Genomic DNA, 10,645 nt, shown 5'->3' with positions numbered 1-10,645 from the left:
GCACCCACTGGCAGATCCCCGCCCCACCCATCCGCCCCAGCTCACCTCCACCTTTGCCTCCGCCTCCTCCCCTGAGCGTGCCTTCCCCGCTTCTCCCCATAGCTCTCAGCGCTTGCCACTGCAAAACAGCTGGTTTGTGGCGTCAAGCACTGAGAGGGAAGCGGGAGGAGGAGGAATACAGCGCGCTCAGGGAAGAGGCGGGGCCAGGACAGGGATTTGGGGAAGGGGTCCAATAGGGGCAGGGAGGGGGCAGAGTTAGGGTGGGAACTTTGGGGAAGGGGTTGGAATGGGGGTGGGGCAGGGACGGGAGGAGGCAGGGCAGGGGTGGAGTCGGGGTGGGGCCGGGGGCAAGGAGGGGGGCCGAGCACCCACCAGTGCTGGGAAACGTTGGCGCCTATGGGGGAGGGGAAAGTTGAAGCATAGTCACAAAATGCTGACTGCTAAATTCAGATGACAGCACTTAAGCAATGAGTATATCAGCTGTATAGCTCCCTTTGCTCCATGAATGTCCCCTACCAATAATAATGGACCTAACATGGGCAATACCTTGTTGAGAATTGGCCCTTCATTAATCCATGCTGTAGGAATCTAAAATTGATTGCATGGGGTAGAAGGCCAATAGTTAATTATTTTCACATTCCTGAGTCACCCAAAATTGAAAAGGAAATATTATTATACATTATTACATATTAGAAGCAAGAGGAAGAGCAAGGACAGGATAGGCCCATTACTCAATGAGGAGGGGAAAACAGTAACAAAAAATGTGGAAGTGGCAGTAGTGCTAAATGACTCTTTTTGTTTCGGTTTTCACCAAAAAGGTTAGTAACGACGGGACATCTAAAATAGTGAATGCCAGTGAAAATGAGGTAGGATCAGAGGCTAAAATAGGGAGAGAACAAATTAAAAATTACTGAGACAAGTTAGATGTCTTCAAGTCACAAGGCCCTGATGAAATACACCCTAGAATACTCAAAGAGCTGACTGAGGCGATATCAGAGACATTCGCAATTATCTTTGAAAAGTCATGGAAGACGGGAGAGATTCTAGAGGATTGGAAAAGGGCAAATATAGTGCAATCTATAAAAAAAGAAATAAGGACAGCCCGGGTGTGACGTTATTGATATAATCTGGGACCATATAGATCATTGTTGCAACCAAGGTCCTGTAGTGGCACCCAAATCTTGTAAAATGGGGTGTCTAAGACAAGGTTATGGATTACTGGTTATAATTATGCTGTCTATATGTGTGTATCAGTGTTATAGTTGAAGTTATGAATATTGGCTCTATACTGTCTGTATTGCAAACTTTGCTATGCTTCTTGGTGACATCCCAGACAAGCTGGTGTTAGCTCTGCCTAGCCTGCTTGATGGCCCATTAAGAACCATCAGCTATACAATGGACTCATTGAGAAAAGGCAAATATGCCTTGAGACTCAGCAAAGTATGCAGGGACTGGCCCATGTGACTCCAGACTCCATTTTGCTGTAATTTTCCACAGTAAGAACAAAGGGGTGTTCTTACACCTGGAAAAGACTATATAAGGCTGATGCCTCATCTCCATTTTGTCTTCAATCCTGCTTCACACCTCTGGAGGAACTTTGCTACAAGCTGAAGCTTTGAACAAAGGACTGAGGACCCATCCCAGCGGGGGATGTATTCCAGAGACTTGATTGGAACCTGCAGTTTATTCTATCGCTGCTGCAAGCCTGAACCAAGAACTCTGCCATTATTGTATGTAATTGATTCCATTTAACCAATTCTAACTCTCATCTCTATCTTTTTCCTTTTATGAATAAACCTTTAGATTTTAGATTCTAAAGGATTGGCAACAGCGTGATTTGTGGGTAAGATCTGATTTGTATATTGACCTGGGTCTGGGGCTTGGTCCTTTGGGATCAGGAGAACCTTTTTCTTTTACTGGGGTATTGGTTTTCATAACCATTTGTCCCCATAACGAGTGGCACTGGTGGTGATACTGGGAAACTGGAGCGTCTAAGGAGATTGCTTGTGAGACTTGCGGTTAGCCAGTGAGGTGAGACCGAAGTCCTCTTAGTCTGGCTGGTTTGGTTTGCCTTAGAGGTGGAAAAAACCCCAGCCTTGGGCTGTAACTGCCCTGTTTGAGCAATTTGTCCTGAGTTGGCACTCTCAGTTGGGTTCCGCCAGAACCGCATCGTCACAGTGGCGTAGTCGTGCTTGGATCCACAGAACCAGGTCAATTAAGCTTTGGGTCAGAACCCCACGCTATCCACATTTGAATTTTGGGATTGAGAGTTTTGTTGGTTAAAGAGCTGCTGCAATGGCTGAGGAAAGAGCATATGAGGGACTTTGCAAAAAAGCCCTGGAAAATTTGTGTTCAGAAAAGAGGATAAGCTTTAGAAAGAAAGCTACAAAGGAAGAACTGAGAAATCTGTTAATAGCCAGTGATCAGGAGGCAAGAGTACAGCCCTTACCTGAGGCTACAGAAGATGCAGAAAAAATCAGGATGCAAAAGGTGACAAGTAAACTGCAATTTGAGCATGAACAGAAGCTAGCAGATCTTCGATTGCTGGAGAAGCAAAAAATAGCAGAATTAGAGAGAGAGAGAGAAGGAGGCTGCTGAGAGAGAAGAGAGAGCTCGTAAGGGGCATCTAGAGCTGCTCGCTGCTGAACAGGAGACTCGCAGTATGGAACAGGAGACTCGCAGGATGGAACAGGAGACTCACAAGATGGAACAGGAGACGGCCAGACTTCAGCTCCGAGTAATGGAAGAGCGGAGAAAGTCATCCCCACCTGGTACTCCACTTCCCCCCCGCCATGAGAAAAACTGGGAAAGGATGTGTCCCATTTACAACGATACTGAGGATATAGAGGAGTTTTTATCTACCTTTGAACGCCTCTGCAATCTGTACCAGATCCCCGAGGGTCAGCGAATGCCTGTCCTGCTGACCAGACTGACTGGAAAAGCCAGGGAGCTATTTAATGACTTGGGGGAACAAGAAGCCTTAGATTATGAGCGGTTTAAGGATTCTGTGTTAAGGCGGTTCAAGGTTACTCCTGAATCTTACAGAGTTAAGTTTAGAGAGTTTAAAATGTCTAAGGATTGTACTTTTGTAGAATGTGCTCATAAGCTGATGGGTTTTGTTAAAAAGTGGGTTGTGGGAGCCAAGGCGCATGGGAGTTTTGAAAAACTGCTGGATTTAATAACTTTGGAACAGTTCTTAAACATTGTGCCTGACAATGTGAGAGCAGCTGTGTGTGATAGGGACCCTGAGTCAGTCCTACGGGCAGCAGAGATTGTGGATGCCCATACCCAAAACAGGGCTCGAGAAGGGTGTAAAACCCCGGGGAAAACTAATCACCATTCTCCCCAGTTCAAGAGGAGGGAAGGATTTAAAAGTAAACCTGACTCTTCTAAAGGAGTTCAAGGGGGCCCGGAGGGTAGGAACTCACATCCCAGGACGGAACAGGTTACATGCTATCACTGTGGTATGCTGGGCCACATGAGACCAGACTGCCCAACACTGAAGGGCAGCCCAAAACCAGCAACCCCAAATGCCACGGCAAATGCTAACCCTGTTGTTATAAACTCACAGGCAAGCTACACAGAGCCCAGCATTGGTGCCCTGTGTGCAAATGCTGTTTCTGTGGTCTCTGAAAAATTTGACCTTAAAACTCACATTAAAGCTAAATATGGGGGAAATAATGCAGTTTATTAGCAGTGCAGAAGTGAATGGAGTAAGGTGTATGGCATGGAGGGACACCGCAGCAGATATCACTTTGGTTAAAGCAAGTCTTGTCAGGGAGGAAGATTATTGGCCAGGTGAAGATGTGACTGTTGTAGCCTTTTCTGAGTATTTTGTCAGGGTGCCTTTGGCTAAAATCCACCTGAAATGGAAGGGATTTGAGGGCACCATGGTTGTGGGAGTAAAAGACACACTCCCTAAGGATATTATGATTGGAAATGATATTAAAGCTATGGTCAGTCAAGTTAACACAAACCAGGCACAGGAGAGGATTGATCCTAAGGTTGTGCCTATGGAGGGTTTCTCCAAAAGTTTGTCTTTGGAAAGTAGCTGTTTGGCTGTGAATGAAGTTTCTGAATGTCTATCTAATGTCTCAAAAGTAAATCTGGAATTAGATCAAGCGAAGGGAGAGGAGATTTTGGATGAGCCTAGGCAGTCTTGTGAGCTGATGGCTTTATCTAGTCAGCAGTTTGGGAAGGCAAGGAGAGTGGAAGATGAGTGTCCCCATACCTTACCTGTTTCCTGTGTGAAGAATAGTGACAGTGAAGGAAATGTGCCTGTGTCTGTCAGGGGTATTGACTTGCCTATGGAAGAAGCTACCCCAGTCTCCAAGCAGTTGTCTGTGAACAGCCCGGTGTGCTGGGACAAGGGAAATGAAATCCCAAACTGTGTGTCTAGTAAAGGAAAATGTGTCTCCAACTCTTTTTTGTCTGTGGAGCAGACAGAAAGTGCCTTTCAGCCTGTGATGGTTGAGAGTAATTCAGTTGTCTCAGATTTGGTTCTGGATTCAACTAAAGCCCAGGAAGGGAATGGTCCTAAGATTGTGTCTGCTGGGGAGAATGGCACTGTAACTAGGTTGCATCCAGTTAGTGTCTTAGCAAAATCCCAGAGACCAGACAATTCTGGTGCTTGTATCTTGTCTGTTGCTCATGTGTGGTTGGAGAAGGGGGTAACAACTCTGTATAATCAGAGTGATACCCTAGCCAGGGCACAAGGAGAGCAGAAAGGTAATTTGGTTGTGGTACCTACGGACAGTTTAACAACTTGTAGCAAAAAGGACAAAATTCCTAAGCTTGTGTGTGGCAAAGGAAAGGAGAATGCTTCTGACCTTTCATCTAATGAGTCTATGGGTTTGCCTGAAAGGGGATTGTGTAGAAATCTGCCTGATGGGCCAAAGGTGATCCTAAATGTAAGTAAGACCCAGACAGAGTCTGTTGTTGCTCAGGAAAGTGTTCCTTTAGAGCAAGCCCTAGGTGAAGAGGGTAAGGGCAAAAGTTCTGTGAGGGGTAATTTGCTGCTTAGAAAAGCTCCTGGGGAAAGGAATCCTCATGGTAATCTGTGCAAGCAGTTCACTGCAACTGAAGGGTGTGAGAGTGATTTAATCAAGGAAGTTTCAGTTCCTAACAGCCAGAAATTTTCTGTTGTGAATGGATCCCCTGACTTTCCTTTTGAAAGATCCAGTGTGGGTAGCTTTGAGAAGGTCTCAGATGGAGTAAGAGCTGTTAAGAAAGTTAAGCAGCCCTATAACCAAGTGGCTGTGTGTGGCCATCTTGTTGGGAAGACAATGGTGTTGGGAAAGGACTGTCTCCATGCTAATTCGTTAAGTGAGCAGTCGGTGCTTCAGGGTCTGAGGACAGATTTGGTTACTGGTGTTTCAGAGCAGAACAGTTTTATGGCCAAATGCTTGAGGATGCAGGGGAGATCAAGCAAACTCTCACCCTCAGACTCTTTGGATTTGTGTGGTATCTCTTTAAGACAGAGTCCAGCCTTGGAAATGATAGCAGTTAAGGGTATGAAAACTGGTGGACTGGCTCCTGTCTGTGGTAATGCAAATTACTTGCCTGGCTGGGAGAGGAAGGACTTGCTAATAGCTGTTAGCACAGAGAGCCCACCCCATCAGCCAGTGAATTCTGTTAAGCAAAAGAAATCAGGGTTTGATCCTGCAGGACAAGGAGGAAAGAGAAAACTAAATTTTGCAAAGGGAAGCCACAGGTTAACCCTAAATTGCCCAAACTCCAATGGTATTAAGCCAAAGGTGTGCCATGACAAACATGATTGTAAATGGACACTTGCAATGAATTTGTTATTATTGCTAATGGTAATTTTTGTAACAAATGTGTTGCTATTACCACAAACTGTAAAAATGTACAATGTGCCTAATCTTTTGGAAAATCCATTGAACAGGTTAAAAGGAATACATGAGAACACACTTTATGTTAAAAGGCCTTGTTATACTGGTGTTTCACAGTTAATGCCTGTAAACAGTATTGGAACTTTTCACAGGGGAAAAGACATTCCAGACCTAATGTGCTGTATAAAAAGGGAAACCGAGGCACACTACCATATTGCTTTCATGGCTAAAGGCCAAAATTCCTGTACTGTAAACAACCTTAATATCTACATTAACATGATGTTAATTGGGTTCCAAATATTTGCCAGAGCTTGTATGAATAAAGTAGCTGTTTTCTTTAGCTCGTGGCAAAATCACATGAGACATTCAGGAACCATGCTGCAAGAGCAGATCCAATCCACTATTGTTCTAACGTAAGTTTTACCTTGAGTTTGTAAAGAGGTTCAATCATGTTATTGAACATGACTTTGATAAACCATTTCTGTTATACACTGGTATAACTTCTAACCCAGTGCTAGCTGTAGTGAGACAGACCCAAGGATGGGGAGCTCTTGGGGATGCAGTCAGTGATGTTTGTGTCATCCCTTCCTGCATCAATTTTGCGGTGGGGGTGTGACGTTATTGATATAATCTGGGACCATATAGATCATTGTTGCAACCAAGGTCCTGTAGTGGCACCCAAATCTTGTAAAATGGGGTGTCTAAGACAAGGTTATGGATTACTGGTTATAATTATGCTGTCTATATGTGTGTATCAGTGTTATAGTTGAAGTTAAGAATATTGGCTCTATACTGTCTGTATTGCAAACTTTGCTATGCTTCTTGGTGACATCCCAGACAAGCTGGTGTTAGCTCTGCCTAGCCTGCTTGATGGCCCATTAAGAACCATCAGCTATACAATGGACTCATTGAGAAAAGGCAAATATGCCTTGAGACTCAGCAAAGTATGCAGGGACTGGCCCATGTGACTCCAGACTCCATTTTGCTGTAATTTTCCACAGTAAGAACAAAGGGGTGTTCTTACACCTGGAAAAGACTATATAAGGCTGATGCCTCATCTCCATTTTGTCTTCAATCCTGCTTCACACCTCTGGAGGAACTTTGCTACAAGCTGAAGCTTTGAACAAAGGACTGAGGACCCATCCCAGCGGGGGATGTATTCCAGAGACTTGATTGGAACCTGCAGTTTATTCTATCGCTGCTGCAAGCCTGAACCAAGAACTCTGCCATTATTGTATGTAATTGATTCCATTTAACCAATTCTAACTCTCATCTCTATCTTTTTCCTTTTATGAATAAACCTTTAGATTTTAGATTCTAAAGGATTGGCAACAGCGTGATTTGTGGGTAAGATCTGATTTGTATATTGACCTGGGTCTGGGGCTTGGTCCTTTGGGATCAGGAGAACCTTTTTCTTTTACTGGGGTATTGGTTTTCATAACCATTTGTCCCCATAACGAGTGGCACTGGTGGTGATACTGGGAAACTGGAGCGTCTAAGGAGATTGCTTGTGAGACTTGCGGTTAGCCAGTGAGGTGAGACCGAAGTCCTCTTAGTCTGGCTGGTTTGGTTTGCCTTAGAGGTGGAAAAAACCCCAGCCTTGGGCTGTAACTGCCCTGTTTGAGCAATTTGTCCTGAGTTGGCACTGTCAGTTGGGTTCTGCCAGAACCGCATCGTCACACCGGGGAATTACAGACCAGTCCACTTAACTTCAGTACCCAGAAAGATGATAGAGCAAATAATTAAGCAATCAATTTGCAAACACCTAGAAGATAAAGAGTGATATGTACCAGTCAGCATGGATTTGTCAAGGACAAATTGTGTCAAACCAACTAAATAGATTTCTTTGACAGGGTAACAAGTCTTGTGGATAGGGGGTAAGCGGTAGATGTGGTATACCTTGACTTGAGTGTTTTGATACTGTCTTGCATGACCTAGATGGAGCTACTATAAGGTGGGTGCATAACTGGTTGCAAAATCGTTCCCAGAGAGTAGTTATCAGTGGTTCACAGTGGAGCTGGAAGGGCATAACGAGTGGGGTCCTGCAGTGATCAGTTCTGAGTCCGGTTCTGTTCAATAGCTTCATCAATGATTTAGATAATGGCATAGAGAGTACACTTATAAAGTTTGCGGATGATACCAAGGTGGGAGGGGTTGCAAGTGCTTTGGAGGAGAGGATTATAATTCAAAATTATCTGGACAAACTGGAGAAATGGTCTGAAATAAATAGGATGAAATTCAATAAGGACAAGTGCAAAGTACTGCACTTAGGAAGGAACAATTAGTTGCACACATACAAAATCGGAAATGACTGCCTCGGAAGGAGTACTGTGGAAAGAGATATGGGGGTCATAGTGAATTGCAAGCTAAATAGGAGCCAACAGTGTAACACTGGTGCAAAAAAAGCAAACATAATTCTGGGTTGTACTAGTAGGAGTGTTGTAAGCAAGACACGAGAAGTAACTCTTCCGCTCTACTCCATGCTGATTAGGAACTGGAGTATTGTATCCAGGAAAGTATTCTTTTCAGGAAAGATGTGGACAAATTGGAGAAAGTCCAGAGAAGAGCAACAAAAATGATTAAAGGTCTAGAAAATATGACCTATGAGGGAAGACTGAAAAAACTGGGTTTGTTTAATCTGGAGAAGAAAAGAATGGGTGGCGGGAGGGACATAACAGTTTTCAAGTACATAAAAGGTTGTTACAAGAAGGGAGGAAAATTGTTCTCCTTAACCTCAGGATAGGACAAGAAGAAATGGGCTTAAATTGCATAAGGGCAATTTAGGTTGGAAGCACTAGAATAAATTGCCTGGGGAGGTTGTGGAGTCTCCCTCAGTGGAGGTTTTTAAGAGCAGGGTTAGACAAACACCTGTCAGGGATGGTCTAGATAATACTTAGTCCTGTCATGAGTGCAGGGGACTGGACTAAATGACCTCTGGAGGTCCCTTCCATTCCTGTGATTCTATGATTATTATGTACCGGGGGAATTGAGGTGTGTGTGGTGGCACTATGTTAAGGATTAAATTTATTGATAAGATATTGGATTGGATTGTAACTCCAGTGGATGAAGTGGAGTTCTTGAATTCAAGTCAGAAAACTTGTCGATTTTCTTTTTAGCCACGAAATATATACTTTTAAAAAAAATATTGAATCTTGGATGCCTGTGAAGAGAAAAATGTGTTGTCTGAAAAGGAACTGATGAAGTCTCTGTGCTTATCAAAAGTAATGTTTATAAGGAAGGAAACTAAATGTATCAATCTTTGATCTTTCTGGTCTTGTTTAACTTAGCCAGCAGCACTTACTGTCTAGAAATCTCATCACTTTGGAGGTGTTTTGATAGTCAAGTGGTTAGACAGCTTTGCTAGGGTACAGCCTGGAAACTACAAGAAACACAGACACAAGACACTTAGACATTTTGGGAAAGGAACTTAATGTCACTTGGAAAAGTCTCACTGAAATATCACATCAATGGGAAAAAAATTCCAAGTGCTGTACTTCCAAAGCAGATGGAAACTTTGGCAGATAGATTGGAGTGACAATAGGAAACAGCAAATTAAAAGAGTAGGAGACAAAGGTTCAGTGGAGGTATCCTGGATCCAGCATTTCTGGGCATCAGTGCTTCAGGGAGAGGAGTAGAGAGAGACTTTGATTAAGCAGATTTAAAAATAATAAACCTTGTCCTTATAGCAACTAGATACTAAAGAAAGATATGAGGGTTCTTGTGTAAAATTTTATATTATTTTGTTCTAGGTCATTTTGTGAGACAGTAACTTAATTTTTTTCCACAAAAGAGATATTTTCACAGGAAAATCTGAGAGGTTAGAAATGTTCCAATTTCCATGCCAACTGATTTTACAATCTGAAATAAATTTTGAATGTCCAGAAATGTTCATGTTTTCCTTAGAAAATAGATTCTGGTTTTGATTAGGTGGAAAAGCCAGAATTCCGGTTATTTTGGAGGGTTTTTGTTTAAGAAATCAGACCATTTTCCAAAATTTGAAATAAAAATCTTGGTTTCCCCACCCCTTAAGGTTTCCACATTCCTCCACTGGAAATTGCCCAGATCAATTTCTCAGGCTAAATTTCTAAAATGCCTAGCACATGGTGTTGGCCCTTATCATGAAATTATAGAAATTGTTTGGATGATATTACATCAGTTAGTAAAAATGTTAGGATGCTGCCAGTGGGGAAGAGAAATATCCTGATTTGTAAACTAAGTAATAACAAGAAGTTCAAGATGGTGTAAGGAGGGCTCATGTTATATTTTCTATTAGTATATGTCCACACACAAAAGAACTAATAGAATGTATAGATTCTCCAACTTTGTTACTTTACTCAGCAATGAGGATCAACCTCTACCTTATTCACCAGGTGTTAATGATCTTGTGCTCCTGGTTTGCTATATCACCCTCTGCACTATTATAAAGCTGTCCTCTTATCCATATAGCCAAACCTTTGTTCTGTGGATGTTTATTCTGAGTACAGAGGCCAGCCACTTCCCCATGCAATCTCTGTTCTCCTGCGTTACCTCCAGGTATAGGTTCATAGAATATCTGGGTTGGAAGGGACCTCAGGAGATCATCTAGTCCAACCCCCTGCTCAAAGCAGGACCAATCCCCAGACAGATTTTTGCCCTAGATCCCTAAAGGGCCCCCCTCAAGGATTGAGCCCACAACCCTGGGTTTAGCAGGCCAATGCTCAAACCACTGAGCTATCCCCCTTCCCATTGAACTTTGGAAGATATGAGCATACACAGAAACCATCTTTGGCATCCATCACTAGACACACAAGGGA

This window comes from Emys orbicularis, chromosome 2 (assembly GCF_028017835.1).
Source record: "Emys orbicularis isolate rEmyOrb1 chromosome 2, rEmyOrb1.hap1, whole genome shotgun sequence".
In the NCBI taxonomy this organism is placed as follows: domain Eukaryota; kingdom Metazoa; phylum Chordata; order Testudines; family Emydidae; genus Emys; species Emys orbicularis.
The sequence above is the reverse complement of the archived record's forward strand: the minus strand, read 5'-3'. Positions refer to the sequence as shown.